This window comes from Octopus sinensis, linkage group LG2 (assembly GCF_006345805.1).
Source record: "Octopus sinensis linkage group LG2, ASM634580v1, whole genome shotgun sequence".
In the NCBI taxonomy this organism is placed as follows: domain Eukaryota; kingdom Metazoa; phylum Mollusca; class Cephalopoda; order Octopoda; family Octopodidae; genus Octopus; species Octopus sinensis.
Genome location: NC_042998.1, coordinates 26,388,172 through 26,406,937, shown reverse-complemented (window position 1 = coordinate 26,406,937; position 18,766 = coordinate 26,388,172). Strand labels below are relative to the sequence as shown.

Sequence of the window (18,766 nt, the reverse complement as noted above, 5' to 3'; positions counted from 1 at the left end):
CCCAGGACTTATTCTTTGTAAGCCTAGTACTTATTCTATCGGTCTCTTTGCCGAACCTCTAAGTGACGGGAACGTAAACACACCAGCATCAGTTGTCAAGCAATGCTAGGGGAAGAAACACAGACACACAAACATACACAGACACACACACACATATATATATATATATATATACATATATACGACAGGCTTCTTTCAGTTTCCATCTACCAAATCCACTCACAAGGCTTTGGTTGGCCCGAGGCTATAGTAGAAGACACTTGCCCAAGATACCACGCAGTGGGACTGAACCCGGAACCATGTGGTTGGTAAGCAAGCTACTTACCACACAGCCACTCCTGCGCCTACGTTCATGAAATTTGTTTTTGTTGTTGTTGTTTTTGTTTATTCTTATTTTGTTCATGTGTACACATCCAGCTATAGAAACCATACCGAAATAGACAATAGAGCCTGGTGTGGTCCCCTGGTCAAAAACCATCCAATCCATGCCAACATTGAAACCAAATATTAAATGATGATGATGATGATAACATTTAATATAGATGCAATATTTAGATACGAGCAATTAATAGTGGAATGCTGCGTGTATACCTATGCATGCATGTACACACACACAAGCATATACACTTATAACTGGGTAGATACACATATATATATATATATATACATTCATCGACACTTATACCCAAGGCTTGCGAGGGTGCTTTGTAATTTGCAAGTACAGCAGATATGAAAAGTGCACACAGGGCACTCCGTAAAATGGTTGGCATTAGAAAGAGGCGTCCAGCCAAAGTTACTATGGCAAAACCTATTCATTGGTGTCCAGCACTGGGTCATCCGTCTTCTTGGATTCTGCTTGTTGCATAGCATCCAAGTCATGCTGGCATGAAAAGCTGATGCGAAGTAATAGCGACGGTGGTGGGGATGACGATGCTGATGGTGGTGATGATGATGAAGAAGATGTTGCTGGTGTTGTTGTTGTTGGTGGTGGTGATGATGATGCTACTGCTGCTGTTGTTGATGATAATGCTACTGCTGCTGCTGTTGATGATGATGAAGATGCTGCTGGTGTTGTTGGTGGTGATGATGATGATAATGATGATGATAATGCTACTGCTGCTGTTGTTGATGATGATAATGCTACTGCTGCTGCTGTTGATGAAGATGCTGCTGGTGTTGTTGGTGGTGATGATGATGATAATGATGATAATGCTACTGCTGCTGCTGTTGATGATGATGATGATGAAGATGCTGCTGGTGTTGTTGGTGGTGATGATGCTGATGGTAGTGTTGCTGTTGGTGGCGATGAGACGATGCTGCTGATGCTGGTGTTGTTGTTGATGAGGATGATGACGACGATGATGATGACGCTACTGCAGGATGCTGTGACGATGATGAGGATCATTATTATTACACATACACAGAGGCAGACACATACCCACCCACAAAAAAAAATTATATATATCTATAGGCGCAGGAGTGGCTGTGTGGTAAGTAGCTTGCTAACCAACCACATGGTTCCGGGTTCAGTCCCACTGCATGGCATCTTGGGCAAGTGTCTTCTGCTATAGCACAGGGCCGACCAATACCTTGTGAGTGGATTTGGTAGATGGAAACTGAAAGAAGCCTGTCGTATATATGTATGTGTGTGTTTGTGTGTCTGTGTTTGTCCCCACAACATCGCTAGAAAACTGATGCTGGTGTGTTTATGTCCCCGTCACTTAGCGGTTCGGCAAAAGAGACCGATAGAATAAGTACTGGGCTTACAAAGAATAAATCCCGGGGTCAATTTGCTCAACTAAAGGCGGTGCTCCAGCATGGCCGCAGTCAAATGACTGAAACAAGTAAAAGAGTAAAAGAGTATATATATATATACACATATATATCATTTAAGTTCCAGCAATCGTTGCATTTGCTGCAGTTTACAGAAAAACACATCTCTCCATTATATAGTTCGCTGCAGATATATTGTTTCATTATCATTTCCAAAATTATTAAATAAATAAGCTAAGAATTAAACACATATTTTGAAGCAGATTTCCAGTCTATTGAAACTTTTCACTTTTCCTGTTTGTTTAATCTAAAGCAAATTCTTCAAATAGCTTCTGTGGCAATTGTCTTTTTATTAACTATTATTAGCTTTGAAAATAGTTTCAATAAAAATAGTTCATGTCAGATTTATGGCGAAGAAATAGTTTTATCTGTTTCAAAACAACTTCTAAACATTGCGATTTAATATTTGAAGAAAATATTACCAAATTTGTGTGTGTGTGTGTGTGTGTGTGAGAGGTTATATTGGAGTCTGCATGTGTGTGTGGGTGCTTGAGTGTGTGTGAAGGCGTCTGTGTGTCTGAGTGAGTGCGAGGGCATGTGTGGGTATGTGTGAGAGCATATGCGTATTGGAGTGTGTGTGTGTGTGTGTGTGTGTATATGTGTGAAGGCATATGTGTGTTGGAGAGTGTGTGTATGTGTCTCTGTATGTGTGTGTGTGTATGTATGTGTGAAGGCATATGTGATTTTGAGAGTGTGCTTGTATGTGTGTGTGTGTGTTTATAAGAGTATATGTGTGTTGGAGTGTGTGTGTGTGAGGGCATGCGTGCATCTGAGTGTGTGTGAGAGCATGTTTTTGAGTGTTTGTGCATGTGTGAGAGCATGTGTTGGAGTGTGTGCATGTGCATGTATATGTGTGTTGGAATGTGTGTGTTTGTGTACGTATGTGTATGTGCGAGAGCATGTGTGTGTATGTGTGTGTGAGAGTATGTATATGTGTGCATGTATGTTGTCTGTGAATGTGTGTATGCTTGCATGTGGATTTGCAGTGTATGCATGTGTGTGACTTTGCACTTGCTCGTATATATGTATGTATGTGTCTGTATGCATACTTGAGTGAATATGTGTGTAAGTGTGTGTATATATAGATATGTGTGTGTATCTATTGGTTTATTGTGCCTCTATGAGTTCATAAACATGTGTGAGTCTGTGTATGTGTGTGTATTCTATTCGCTTGTGTGTGTGTGTGTGCGTGCTCATGTGTGCTTAACTTCAAATTAGGCACACATGAGAATCCTATAATTGAAGCTCTACTCATGGTTACCCTGCCCTCCATCAAGCCCTAATCTACATGGGACCACATTATTCAATATATTCTTTTTTCTTTTATTTTACTTGTTTCAGTCATTTCACTGTGGCCATGCTGGAACACTGTCTTTAGGTCGAAGGAATTGACCCTGGGACTTATTCTTTGTAAGCCTAGTACTTATTCTACTGGTCTCTTTAGCAGATCTGCAAAGTTATGGGGACATAAACAAACCAACATCAGCTGTCAAGCGATGGTGGTGGTGGGGGGAACAAACACAGACACACACAAATATATACATACATACATATACACATATCTATATATATGATGGGCTTCTTTCAGTTTCCGTCTACCAAATACACTCACGGTTTCGGTTGTTTCGAGACTATAGTAGAAGACTTGTCCAATGTGCCACGCAGTGGGACAGAACCCAGAACCATGTGGTTGGGAAGCAAGCTTCTTACTACACATCCATTCTTGTGGACATAAAAAAAAAAAAAACAGCTTGTGATTTGAGAGTGACTCGTTTACCATGTCTTGTAATTCATATAATTGTGTGGAGCTGTGGTACTTCAGCACCCACCCACTCCCCACAACTTCACAAAATGGCATGTTACACACCCACCACCCCATGTTTTGCACAGCCAAAGAAACCCCGCAAAACAGCAAATTATTTTAATCAGACAGAAGCTAATTTTACACAATGGCTTATTATCCATATTTTACAATCTCTCATCCAGCATGTGCCTCTTTTTAGATATTTGTGCGAACTATTGTCCACTATAATAATTTTGAAGGAAATTACAAAAGAAAATGACAAAAGCTTACATAATGAAATTATTTTGGACTTTGACACATCATCAATCATATTTTCTGCTCTCTGATAATGTAATGTTTTACTCATATTTTATCCTGCACAAAGATTTCTTTGAAAATGTATCTAAAATATGTGTATTGTATCTGGTTTAATTCACAACCCTTTTGAGCATTCAGTTACCCTCAGAGTGTCTCCCTGTGAGCTCACAACCAATGGTTCTTTCATTAGCTCAAGGTAATAAATTCAGTTTGTTGTTTTGTTCCAAGTTAGTTCTGACTGAGTAGATCTATAATAGGGGATATTCCAACCATGAACATCTAGCCTTTTATTATCCTCACATAATGTACCTAGGAGTACACTGTCTAATAAGTTCTTTTTTTAAAAAGCAAATAAAAAGTAATGCTAGTTTCTTATTGTGGACCAAGACCAGCAATTTCAGGGAAAGAGAAGTCAACTACATTGACCCCTGTGCACAACTGGTACTTATTTTATTGACCCTGAAAGGACAGATGGCAAAGGCCGACATCAGTGGAATCTTAACTTGGACTGTAAAGACAGGCAAAATGCCATGAAGCATTTTGGCCAGAGACACAAAAATGCCTTATGATAGGTTGGTGCATAATTATTGCGGCTTTTTCTCAATAAATTTTACTCAACAAAAACAATAACAACATTGAACAAAAACATCTTTGAATAATTATTCTGGAGCATAGTCACCATCTACTTCAATTTCTGATTGGTGTTTTGTTTAAATATTTTGTTGAATAAAATTTATTGACAAAAAGCCACAATAATTATGCACAAACCTAATAATAATAATAATTTGAGGGTGATTTGGTTGGTATTTCTTGCAGGTCAAGCAACTGTGTAGAGACTCTCACTTTAGCTGAAAGGAAAATATATCTGCCCACGTTATGTAATTTTCAGCCATAAGAAACTTCTCTTTGATAAAATGATATTGTATTTATCAATCAAGAAATATATTTGTTTTGATGTTAAAAACCAGGTAAATAAGTTTCAATTGAAGAACTATTTTCATTTCTACATTTATTCTTTCTGACACTTTTTCTACCAAAACTCATTTATTATGTTGCATCATTGTCAAGAAGTATCATCATTCCTTGTCAAATTACTTCTAATAAACTGGCGTGTTTTTGTCAGTTTTCATTCTTCCTCATTATTTTTTTTTTTCCCCGTCTTGTGTTTTTCTTTCTTTCTACAGAAGGAAACATATTTATTACTGAATTATTTAAATACGTGAAAGATTAAACACCTATTTCAAAGTGATGCTGTTTAGTGTTATTATAATAATGACATTTGTTGTGAAATACAGCATTCTGGTCTTATACATATACAAGCAGTATCGCCCGGCGTTGCTTGGGTTTGTTTTGACCATTTAGAATTGGAATTTTTGAAAAGTAAAACTTTTGCATTGTGTAGCTTGTTATACTCTTTAAGTGAACATTTTTCTGGTTGAAATACACCGATAAATGGCAACACAGCAGTCAAAAAATCGTAAAAAATAGGGATTTTCATAGAAAAAAAAAGCACCTTTTTGATGTAAATAATTTTTGGTGTTAACAAGGTCCAATTTGAATTTTTTCTTCTACGGAAGAAGAGCAAGCCTTCTTCTATCATATTCTCAATTTTGGTCAACTTGCGCCGCAGGGTCTTGAAGGGGATAGTGTTAGTTGAAGGCTACCAAACCTGCCACACACAGACAACTTCAGCTTTATATATATAGATAGATATGTGTCACATACTCTAAACGTTTTTGCACTCATAACTATATGTACACACACACACTTCTTTCATCTTTCATCATTTGTTTCAGTCATTAGACTGTGACCATGTTGGAGCACTGCCTTGAAGAATTTTAGTCGAGCAAATCAACCCCAGGACTTATTTTGTTTATGTTTTACTTTTTAAAAGCCTGATACTTATTCTATCGGTTTCTTTTGCTGAACTGCTAAGCTACAGAGATGTAAACAGACCAACACTGGTTGTCAAGTCATAGTGGGGGACAAACACACACACACACACGTGTGTGCACATATATGACTGACTCAGTTTCCATCTACCTGATCCACCCACAAGGCTTAGGTCAGCCCAAGGCTATAGTAGAAGGCATCTGCCAAGGTGCCATGCAGCAGGAGTGAACACAGAACTGTGTGGCTAGGAAGCAAACTTCTTACAAGATAACCATGCCCGAGCCTCTGATGTGTGTATATATATATGTAAAAGCACCCACTACAGTCTCGGAGTGGTTGGTGTTAGGAAGGGCATCCAGCTGTAGAAACTGCCAATATATATATATATATATATATATATATATATTATATATATATATATATATATATATATACACACGGTGTAGATGTAAGCTGAAATGAGCCTCTTGCTAAATAAAGCTTACAGTACACTCTATCTTCCCTATCAATTATCTGAAATATATATACGTATATGTGTGTGTGTGTATATATATATATATATATATATATATATATATACAGAGCTTGGACAAAACAATGGAAACACCCAGCATCATAATTTTGAAATATTTATAAAACCATCAATAACTTGTTTATTTTAATGTTTTTTGATTTATCAATTAGTGTTGCTAATATGTTTTGCTAAAATTGATGCTTCTTTTCAGATATTGCCAGAAAAAGCTAATTAAAATTCATTTAAATGACAGATCTATCGGACTTTCAAAGAGGTCAAATTGTTGGTGCTTGTATGGCAGGTGCTAGTGTAACGAAAACAGCCAAAATATTTGGTGTATCAAGAAGTATTGTCTCGAAAATAATGACAGCCTTAGAGAAAGAGGGAAAAACCTCCTTGTTGAAACAAAACTCTGGAAGAAAAGCCAAACTTTCAGATAGGGACCATTGCACTCTTATGCAAATTGTTAGAAAGGATCACAAAAGTATAGCTCCCAAAATTACTGCAGAACTTAATGACTACCTCAGTTTCCTCAAAAACTGTTCACTAGGAGCTGCACAAAGCCGGATTTCGTGGGAGCACTGCAATCAGAAAACCATTACTTTCAAAAATGAACGTTGCAAAGCATTTAGAGTGGAGTAAAAACCTACAGAATTGGTCCCTAGAGCAGTGGAAGAATGTTATTTTCTTGGACGAGTCATCCTTTACCTTATTTTCAACCACTTGCCAAGTATATGTGTGGATACAGCCAAAAGAAGCATTTGACTGAGACTGTCTCCCTCTAACTGTTAAACATAGAGGAGGCTCTGTGATGATCTGGTGGGGAGGGCTATATATTGGAAATCAGCTGGCCGAATGGTCTCCCTTCATGGCAGAATTAATAGTCAAGACTATTTAAGCATTTTATCTGATCAAATTCATCCTATGGTTGCAGAACTGTTTCCGGAGGGAAACACAATCTATCAGGATGACAATGCACCAATTCACACAGCTAAAGTTGTTATTGAATGGCACGAGGAACATTCTAGTGAAGTTGAACATCTTATCTGACCACCACAGACACCAGATCTCAATATCATTGAACATTTATGATGCATTTTAGAAAAACAAGTAAGAAGTCGATATCCTCCACTATCATCATTACAAGAACTGGAGACTGTTTTAGCTGAAGAATGAGCAAAAATTCCTTTGGAAACAATTTATAATCAGTACGAGGCTGTATCTCGTAGAATTTAAGCTGTAATTACTGCCAAAGTCGGTCCTACCCCATATTAAATTAAATTTGTTTGAAATTTTAAGGTGTTTCCATTATTTTGTCCAACCCCTGTGTATATATATATATATATATGATATCATCATCATCATCTATTATTATATTTCAAGATGGTCATTTTTGTTTTTTGCCAAACACACACACACTCTATATATTCATTCTTCTATTTAGATTTGTTATTGCTTTTATTTCCTTTCCTTTCCCTGGAAATCTGTCTTACATCCTGTGACTCCTTCAACAACTCTCCATCCCAAGTATCTCCTCCTGTTCTGTTTAGTCCATTCCCATCATCATCCAGTTAACATCCACTTTTCCATGTTTGCATGGGTTGGACAGAATTTATTGGGGCTGTTTCCTAGCAAAGTAATATTTCTCCATGACCAGACATGTTTTCACAGGAGATTGAAAATGAAAGACACTGCTCGCAGAGATATGCACAGTTTTTCATCATCAATATTTGAAAATAGACTTTTGACTCCAATTTCTAAAATTCATTTATCCAAAACACTTTGATTTGTTTGAAACTAGTTTGCCTGGAGACAGTTTCTGGTTCTTTGATAGAAAACTGCTTGTTTTGAAGTTTTCATATCTAAACTTTTTATACTTTTCATCATTTGTCTTTTATCTCTAGTTTCAGTTACTGGACTGTGGCCATGCTGGGGCACCACTTTTGATGAGTCTAGTCAAACAAATCAACCCCAGTACTTATTTTAAAGTCTGCTACTCATTTTATCAATTGCTTTTGATAAATTTATAAGTTATGGGGATGTAAACAAACCAATATCAGTTGTCAAGCACTGATGAGGAACACACACACATACACATTATATGACAAGCTTCCACACAATTTTCATCAACTGAATTCACTCACAAGGTACTGGTTGGCCCAGGGCTATAGGAGAAGACACTTGTCCAAGGTGCATTGCAGTGTAACTGAAACCTAAAACCACATGGTTGCAAAGTGATCTCCTTAACCACACACCTATAATCTAAAGGCTTTTTTGCTAAATTGTCTTACAGACACTAATCCACTGATAAAAATGTTATTTTACAAAATCCTGCAAAATTTTTTTTATTATTTAAAAAGGAATTTAGGTACCGTATTTGATGGCCTTTAAGACACACCTTTTTTTTTTTAAACCTAAAAATGGCTTAAAATATTCCTGTGTCCAATGCACTCAATATAGGCTCAAATCTCGCTCAAAATGGTATGTATGTTTACAAAACGTGTGCTGCCATCTATTGGTGTACAATCACCTATGGTATGTTTATATCAAATGTGGATGCAATAAATTGCTTATAATTACCAGCAATAACAAAGTTATACAGGTAAGTGGAGGAGTTAAAACATTATTTTAGTGGTAATTTATTTTACAAAAGAAAGCCTAGGCCAGGGTGCATTCTGTGCACTTGTGAGTCTTTAGGCCATCAAATATGGTAATTTTTTATAAAAGAATGGCCATGATAGGGTTGGCATTGTTAATATCAGAAACTTCACCCATCCAGCCTATTTCTGTCATTCTCTCTGCAAATTGCAACTCAAAATTTAGGGCACTGTCCTTTGAACAGCAAATAAGCCTGTTTCATAAAATGGTTTATTTCTACTGTCAATCTACTTATTTCATTAACTCCTGATGAAATTAAATGTCAAGTCAGCCTAGAAAGGATTTAGATTATGGATTGCAGGAAATATAACTTGATATTTATCACAGAGTATATAATTAATACTTATTTTCTAACCAGATAAGATTCAGCTAGACAGAATATATCTCATGTAAAGTACATTACTTTAATAGATATATTACAGAAGTTTCAGACTCATGAACTATTAGTTTGTCATCTATAATCACAAATGCTTCCAACAACAATGCTTCACCTGCATGCTTATATATACATACATACCTACATACATAGATGCAGGAGTGGTTGTGTGGTAAGAAGCTTGCTTCCCAACACATAGTTCCAGGTTCAGTCCCACTGCATGGCACCTTGGGCAAGTGACTTCTACTGTAGCCTTGGGCTGACCAAAGCCTTGTGAGTGGTTTTGGTAGACAGAAACTAAAAGAAGCCCGTCATATATATATATCACCTTGACCGACCAGTCCGTCGGGCATCCATTTGATACCACTGGTCACAGCATGCTGTCCACTCCTCTCTGGATCACGCCTTCCTCATCCACGTGATCCCAATCGTCCGCCTTCCAAGTGGTCGTTTCTGTTTGAGTGGGTGCCACTTGACAACTGCGTGGGTCCACCAATTATCAGTGAGCCGGGCAATATGTCGAGCCTATCTAAACTTGCTGCATGTATATTCTACGAGATTCCAAGCATTGACCTCTCCATCGGTTGTCAAGCAATAGTAGGTGGGGACAAACATATACATACACACACACACATATATATATGAACTCCTGGTTCGCCAGCCCTCAGTCAAAATTGTCCAACCCATGCTAGCATGGAAAACGGACGTTAAACGATGATGATGATGATGATATATATATATATATGTATGTATGTATATGTTTGTATGTCTGTGTTTGTCCCCACCCATCACTGCTTGTCAACCGTTGTTGGTGTGATTATGTCTGTGTAACTTAGTGGTTTGGCAATAGAGACCAATAAAATAAGCACTAGGCTTACAAAGAATAAGTCTCGGGGTCAATTAGTATGACTAAAGGCAGTGCTCCAGCATGGCCATAGTCAAATGACTGAAACAAGTAAAAGAATATACATATGTATGTATACATACATTTATATATATACACACACACACACATATATATATATTTGTATATCCAGTCCACACTGTAAAGTGATTGGCATTTGGAAGGGCATCCAGCTGTAAAAACCTTGCCAGTTCTTGTGCCATGTAAAAAACACTCTTCTGGGTGGTTGGTGTTAGGAAGGGCATTCAACCACAAAAACCCCTGCAAAACAGACGCAGAAGTTGGGTGCAGGTTCCTGCCAGGCCAGCTCCTGTCAAATCATCCAATCCATGTCAGCATGGAAGGAAAATGTTAAACAATGATGATGATGATATTATCAGTGGATCATATATAAAAAAAAAAAAAAAAAAAAAAAAGAAACACACTCTAAAAGTTAGAACGGTAATGTATTTATATGAAGTTAAATATATGTCTGGTCAGAAAGTGACCAACAGTTTCACAAACTCCAATAGCCAAGGGTGTACTGAAAAGTTCCTGGCTTTGGGTAAAAAAAATACAGGAGGATCAGTTAATTATGATTTTATTCAACATATTCCCCTCTCAGATTCACACACTTATTGCGTTAGTCCTTCAGTATTTCTCACCCCTGTAAGAGAACTTAGGAGGTTGAGCCTCCATCCAGGCCTTTCACGACACCCTTAAAGCCAGGGACTTTTCAGTACCACCTTGTACACAATACATATACATAGGCCGCTGGTATTTATAGAGTGTTAAACACTTTCAGTATGCAAATTAGGAACTCCTTCATAGAGTAATTGCTGCAGTTGTTGAGTATATAAACAGTTTGGAGATTGCCAAAATGATGTGGACACCTCTGATGAGAACCCAATAATCGATTCGAAAATTGATTAAGGTTGATCATCCTTTTCTTCAGTCTGCGGAGAAATGGCTAAAATTTGCCCTGTTTATAATTACGCCAAATATTACATATATATGTATGTATATATATATATGTAAGTTATCTAATAATCCATAAGTCAGTAAAGTGGCTATATTAATCTAAATGTACAGTATTATATAGATTGGTCATAATGGATATATAGGTAGTGTTTACCACCTCCAGCTGGTTTATCCAGTGTGCTTTCCATACTTAGTATTTATTACAAGTAGGAGATAACTCCTGCCAGCTGGGCTTCAAGGTCACAAGTCCATGAGATTTCAATCTTATAGGATCTCTTCGGTGGTGGGCACTCATTTGTCAGGCATAGCAGAATATACAATATATACAAAATACAGTATCATATAATCACTAATTTTGTAATTAGGAGACTAGTCTGTTAGTAAACCTGTTCAAGATAGAAGCAATACACGAACCAAAAGGTAGTGTCTATTGCCTCTTTAACATGGGTGTTCTCTAAGAGCTGATGATACTGCTGTTTATATATATATAGCCCAGGAGTGGCTGTGTGGTAAGTAGCTTGCTTACCAACCACATGGTTCTGGGTTCAGTCTCACTGCGTGGCACTTTGGGCAAGTGTCTTCTACTATAGCCTGGGGCCGACCAAAGCCTTGTGAGTGGATCTGGTAGATGGAAATTGAAAGAAGACTGTCACACATATATATATATATATGTATGTATGTATATGTTCGTGTGTCATTGTTTGTACCCCCAACATCACTTGACAACTGATGCTGGTGTGTTTATGTCCCCATAACTTAGCAGTTCGGCCAAAGAGACCGATAGAATAAGTACAAGGCTTACAAAGACTAAGTCCTGGGATCGACTTGCTCGGCTAAAGGCAGTGCTCCAGCATGGCCGCAGTCAAATGACTGAAACAGATAAAAGAGAGGAATATATATATATATATATATATATGTATGCAAAATATGGGGGTTTAGTTCACAGGTGAGTGCTGCAACGGATTACTAAGGCTCCAAGGTTGTAGCTGAGACGGTAGTTATGGAGACATTGCAGATTTCTGATAAAACGGATATATAATTGTTAAAGAGGACAACAAACGTTAAGGCAAGATGTTTGTTGGTCCTCTTTAACAATTATATACATACATACATACATATATATATATATATATATACATATACATACACGCATACGTAAATATATATATATACCAGCTGTAAGAGTGATTTTAATGATTTCAATAATATATATTAAGATTTTTATAATTGTATTCTTATCTTATATGTATTGAATTATAATATACATATGTATGTTATTAAGGTTCTCGTTTTTGTTAAATAGATAAATAAGTATAGGCACAGGAGTGGCTGTGTGGTAAGTAGCTTGTTAAACAACCACATGGCTCTGGGTTCAGTCCCACTGCGTGGCATCTTGGGCAAGTGTCTTCTGCTATAGCACCGGGCCGACCAATGCCTTGTGAGTGGATTTGGTAGACGGAAACTGAAAGAAGCCTGTCGTATATATGTATATATATATATGTATGTGTGTGTGTGTGTCTGTGTTTGTCCCCCTAGCATTGCTTGACAACCGATGCTGGTGTGTTTACGTCCCCGTCACTTAGCGGTTCGGCAAAAGAGACTGATAGAATAAGTACTGGGCTTACAAAGAATAAGTCCCGGGGTCGATTTGCTCGACTAAAGGCAGTGCTCCAGCATGGCCGCAGTCAAATGACTGAAACAAGTAAAAGAGTAAGTCAACATTCTAATATCCTAAAGCTGATGAACCAACTAAATGGTTTCTCCATTTTCTTATTTGTATTATATATATATATATATATATTATATATATATATATATATATGTGTGTATATATTTGTCATTACCTGTCATAAAAAGCCTTTTTTTTATTTACAATGTGCATTTTCGTTGATTTTTCATATTTTACCCTTACATTTCCCTGTGTATTTTATATTTTCTTTTTGTAATATATTTTTACTGTGTGTATATATATATATTATATATATATATATATATATATATATACACATATATGCATATGCATATGTATATTATATATATGTGTGTGTGTGTGTGCGTGTTAGTACACCATATGTGTACTTCTTATACGTATTTATAATTTCTCATTCATACATGACAAAATAAAATATTTGTATTTTGTATAACAGCAGTGACACAGCCTCGCAGCCACAGCTAATAAACTGCAAATACAAAAAGAATACCCGTAAAAGATAAAAATTATCAAGAACTCAAAAGGGGCAATTACATAGCTGATGTGAGCAAGCAAGTTTTTAAAGTACACTTCTTTTAACAACTGTTATTTCATCTGCTTTAAATTCTCTTGTTAAGGATAGCAAATTGCTGCAAAAATTTGAGACATTATCTTTGTCTGTTTTGTCTTTACAGCCGTTCAACTGGTAACAGCTGTTGCACTGCTAATTTCCTAGTTAAATTTCTAAAGAATGTAGGCTTCTAGCTATATTGAAATTAATATACTTTGAAACGTTTTTAAATAATTCAAACCTCATTTATATCTACGTTTTTGAAATTCAATTAAAACAAAATTTACCAGCCAGTTAATTATGTATTAAAAGTGTATGAAACATGAACAAAATGAGATAATTTCAGTTTATTCATGTTCTGACACAAATGCACAATAAATGCTCTCGGTTTCTACCAAGTTATGTAGTTAATCAGCTTATGTTAGGCATTTATTCTTTAGTGCATTTCAGTCATTGAATTGTGGCCATGCTGGAGCACTGCATTCAAAGGTGGTAAGAGGTTTGCTTCTCAACCACATTGTTCTGGGTTCAGTCTCACTGCGTGGCACCTTGGGTAAGTGTTTTCTACTATAGCCTTGGGCTGACCAAAGCCTTGTGAGTGGATTTGGTAGACTGAAACTGAAAGAAACCCATTGTATGTATATATATATATATACATATATATATACATACATATATATATATATATAATATATATATATATATATATATATATATATTTGTGTGTCTGTGTTTGTCTCCCCAACATCACTTGACAACCAAAGCTGGTGTGTTTACGTCCCCGTAACTTAGCGGTTTGGCAAAAGACACTGATAGACTAAGTACTAGGCTTACAAGGAATAAGTCCTGAGGTCAGTTCGCTCGACTAAAGGCGGTGCTCCAGCATGGCCACAGTCAAATGACTGAAAAAAGTAAAAAAGTAAAAGAATACACAAATTATTTTAACAATTCTTTTTCATTACAATTCCTAATAATATTTAATCATAAAAATATAAAAGTATTTTCTTAAACTTTGAATAAGTATGAGGGTCCACTGAAATAAAATCGTAATAGGTGAAAAATGGCTGAGAATTATTCCTACAGTAGCAGACACTTGTGCCTGAATATCTGTATAGTTTACATCTACCAATTCCATTCATGAGGAATTAGTCTGCCTGAGGCTAAAGTAGCTGACATCTGCCTCAGGTACTGTGAAAGGGGATCAAACCCTAAACCACATCGTTGTCAAGTTAACTTCTTAACCAAATCTATTGTGCTGATCTCCTACCACACAAAATTCAATGAGGCTGCTTTCTTATTGCCTCTGTTTGAAGAAAGAAAAGACAAAGAAAAGAAAAAGTGCAAACCCACCCCCATAAAACAAATATTTCCTGAATACAGTAAGTTGTTATCAATGTGACCTTACAAGCTGAAGTGATATTTATCTCATAATATCCAGTTAAGAACCCATTACTTAGGAAAGAATCTACCATCCCCTACCCTGAGAAGCATTGTAAGACCAGGTTGTAGGGGCTGGGGGGAGAGGGACCTAATTTCAGCATCCCCACCAGAATGTGTTCCCTTCCCCACTTCAGGTATTTATTTACAGAATTCAAGTATCCTTTATCCTCTCTGAATGCATCTAGTTCTCAAAGAAAATTTTCTGTGACATATTAATAGCTTCAGAATTCCGTTAGAGAATTCTTATTTTCACTAATAAATTTAATAAAGCAGGGAAAGTAGGTGACAAAAAGTAATGTAATTTTTAAAAAAATTAACTTGAGATACTTAATGTAGATTAATTACATTGAAGTAATGTTCCTTGTTTTCTTTTGTCATTTCATTTTTGTTCATTTCACATAATACAACATTTGACATAAATTTTATACATACACACATGCACACACTAACACTTTGCCTATTCAGTCCTTTATTCCAAGTGGTCTGACCATATTCCTATGAGCTGGCAAACCCAGAACTACAAATATGTATATATATATATATATATATATATACACACATATATATATGTACACATATATATATGTATGTATATAAAAATATTCAATAAATATTTATATGTTGGAATACATAAATAATTACACACACATGCACACGTGCACAAAATCAGAAAGACAGATAAACAAATATATATTCATATGAATGTATAATATATACATATATATACTCCAAGAAAGTCAGAGGTTGTGAATCCAACCCACTAAGGGATAATATCTATCCAATATACTGCTGGTAGAATACCCAATTAACGCAGAAGTGTTTTTTATTGCATTGCAATTACATTACCTAGTGTATGTATGTATATTATTGTAATTATTAGTTTAGTAAATAAATAAATAGGTTAATATAATGTCTAAAAGTTGATGAACCACCTATTGATGCCCTCCATTTTCTTATTGCTATATGAATATATATATATTATGCCAGCACCGCCCCGACTGGCTTCCGTGCCGGTGGAACATAAAAAGCACCATCCGAACGTGGCCGATGCCCCGACTGGCTTCCGTGCAGGTGGCACGTAAAAAGCACCCACTATACTCGCGGAGTGGTTGGCGTTAGGAAGGGCATCCAGCCGTAGAAACTCTACCAGATCAGACTGGAGCCTGGATCAGCCCCTGGCTTCCCAGACCCCAGTCGAACCGTCCAACCTGTGCTAGCACGGAAAACGGACGTTAAACGATGATGATGATGATATATATGTATATATGTATGTATGTATGTATGTATAAATATGTATGTATATATTCATGTCTCCAAAATGTATGCATAATTTTACGGCTGACAACTCAATTTTCATTTCTTTTTAGAATTAATCCATTAGAAATAATGAAGGGAGCCAGACTAAAGTTTGAACAAAGGAAATGTATCAGAAAGTACAAGTGGAAGTTTGAAAATACAGCCAAAGCACAAAGACGATTTAAGACTTAGCATCACACAAACTAGAAATAAGTTAGAAGCAAACGGAACTGTTTAGAATGTCCACAAGCAAGAAAAAAAATTTAAGAAAACCTCTTCCAGATGACCACGAATATTTTACAAGTCTCACAAAACCCTTACACACAGACACACTCAAACATGCACAAACAAAGAGACAGAGGAATCCTCACACACACACACAAACGCATGAATATGCAGAATACATACATACATAAAAAGGTAACCACACGCATACTTATATATGCATACATACACAGACACATACATGCATACACACACATACATACATACGTGTATACACATGCAGACTGACACACACACACATGCACGCAAACAAACAAACAGAAAGCAGCTCTGATAACGGACAAAGTCAATAACTCTTTACTCTTTTACTTGTTTCAGTCATTTGACTGTGGCCATGCTGGAGCACCACCTTTAGTCAAACAAATTGACCCTAGGACTTATTCTTTGTAAGCCTAGTACTTATTCTATCGGTCTCTTTTGCCGAGCCGCTAAGTTATGGGTATGTAAACTCACCAGCATTGGTTGTCAAGCGATGTTGGGGGGGGGGGGGAAACACAGACAAACAAACATGCACACACACATATGATGGGCTTCTTTCAGTTTCCATCTACCAAATCTACTCACAAGGCTTTGGTTGGCCCGAGGCTATAGTAGAAGACACTTGCCCAAGGTGTCACACAGTGGGACTGAACCCAGAACCATGTAGTTGGTAAGCAAGCTCCTTATCACACAGCCACTCCTATGCCTATTGAAAAGGTTGCAAGACACAGCGAATATGTTAGAAAGAAAAAAAACATGAGTGGAAATCAAACCAGTGAGTGTGTTAAATAATAAGGCACTAAAAGAGAGTGATTCTCCCCAGACACCAATAATATATGCTTCAACACACGAATTCACATAAAGAATCTTGTAAACCAAATACAAAAATGAAATGTAGTAGAAATGTTTTGCCAGATTTTAGAAAAAGAGAAATCCATGCAGCAGCTGGTTCTGAGATGGGAATTTTAAAATGAAGCTTCTCTTGTATTATGAAGTGCTGTCATTGGAAACATTACATTGTAAGAATAGTTCATACTCTCAATGAAGAACATGCAAAAGGCTGAAAAATGGAGTTTTATGGAAGGTGTTTGGACAGATGTATAGCAGACACAAGCTTTTCAAAAAAATATTGTTTTGGGTGATTTTTTATCTTTTACTTGTTCCAGTCAACAGACTGCGGCCATGCTGGGGCACTGACTAGAAGAGTCTTTAGTTGAATGAATTAACCCCAGGACTTATTTTTTAAAGCTTTGTACTTTTTTCTACTGGTCTCTATTACTGAACCACTAAGTTACAAGGATGTAGATACATCAACACCTGCTGATGGGGTACAAACACAGACATTAAAACACACACACACACATGATGGGCTTCTTTTAGTAACCATTTACCAAATCCACTCACAAGGCTTTAGTCAGCTCAAGTCTATTGTGGAGGCCACTTGCCCAAGGTGCTACACTGCATTTCAATTGCATGGCTCAAATAACCACTACAGCTGCATCTACTGAGGACCTGAGAATTTGCGTAGGATGGAGGAACATACTCTATATAAAATGTTGTATGTGTATGTATATGCATTCTTCTATTCTTTCATTTGTTTCAGTCATTTGACTGCAGCCATGCTGGAGCACTGCCTTTAGTCGAACAAATCGACCCCAGCACTTACTCTTTGTAAGCCCAGTACTTATTTTATTGGTCTCTTTTGATGAACCGCTAAGTTACAGCGATATATACATGCCAACACCGGTTGTCAAGCAATGTTGGAGTGACAAACACAGATGCAACCATACACACACATACACATACATACATATATATAAAAGAAGCACAATTAAAGGTTACAAACTTCATTCAGGGATAGCAGAATCCTATGAAAGTACTCGTTAGTTACTTATACAAAGAATACTGAACATTACATTTAATACTCAGCCGCAAGGTAACTATATAAGCTGTGGTTTATATATATTTTATTTATTATAATAATATGATGAGAAAATAGAAAGGTAATTAATAAATTATTATTTATTAATTAATTTTAATTTAATTCAATTAATTTTGTGAGAGCCTGAATTGAAACAGCTGTAAGGAATGTTTGTCAATTTTTTAATTAATGTATAATTTATTAATTACCTTTCTATTCTCTCATCTTATCATCATCATCATCATTGTTTAGCGTCTGTTTTCCATGCTATATTATTGTTATACTCTCTTTTACTTGTTTCAGTCATTTGACTGCGGCCATGCTGGAGCACTGCCTTTAGTCGAG

The 18,766-nt window shown here is 36.5% G+C and overlaps 2 long non-coding RNA genes across 2 annotated transcripts; one reads left to right on the top strand and one right to left on the bottom strand.

Moving 5' to 3' along the window:
• Window positions 1-5,319: 5,319 nt before the first annotated feature.
• On the top strand, window positions 5,320-18,381 carry LOC118767430. The gene is made up of 3 exons (XR_005003355.1): window positions 5,320-5,330; window positions 12,126-12,155; window positions 18,324-18,381. It is a non-coding gene; the product is annotated as an uncharacterized LOC118767430 (long non-coding RNA).
• On the bottom strand, window positions 5,691-10,991 carry LOC118767431. The gene is made up of 3 exons (XR_005003358.1): window positions 10,804-10,991; window positions 6,992-7,002; window positions 5,691-5,701 (listed from the first exon to the last, which is right to left on the bottom strand). It is a non-coding gene; the product is annotated as an uncharacterized LOC118767431 (long non-coding RNA).
• Window positions 18,382-18,766: the final 385 nt, after the last annotated feature.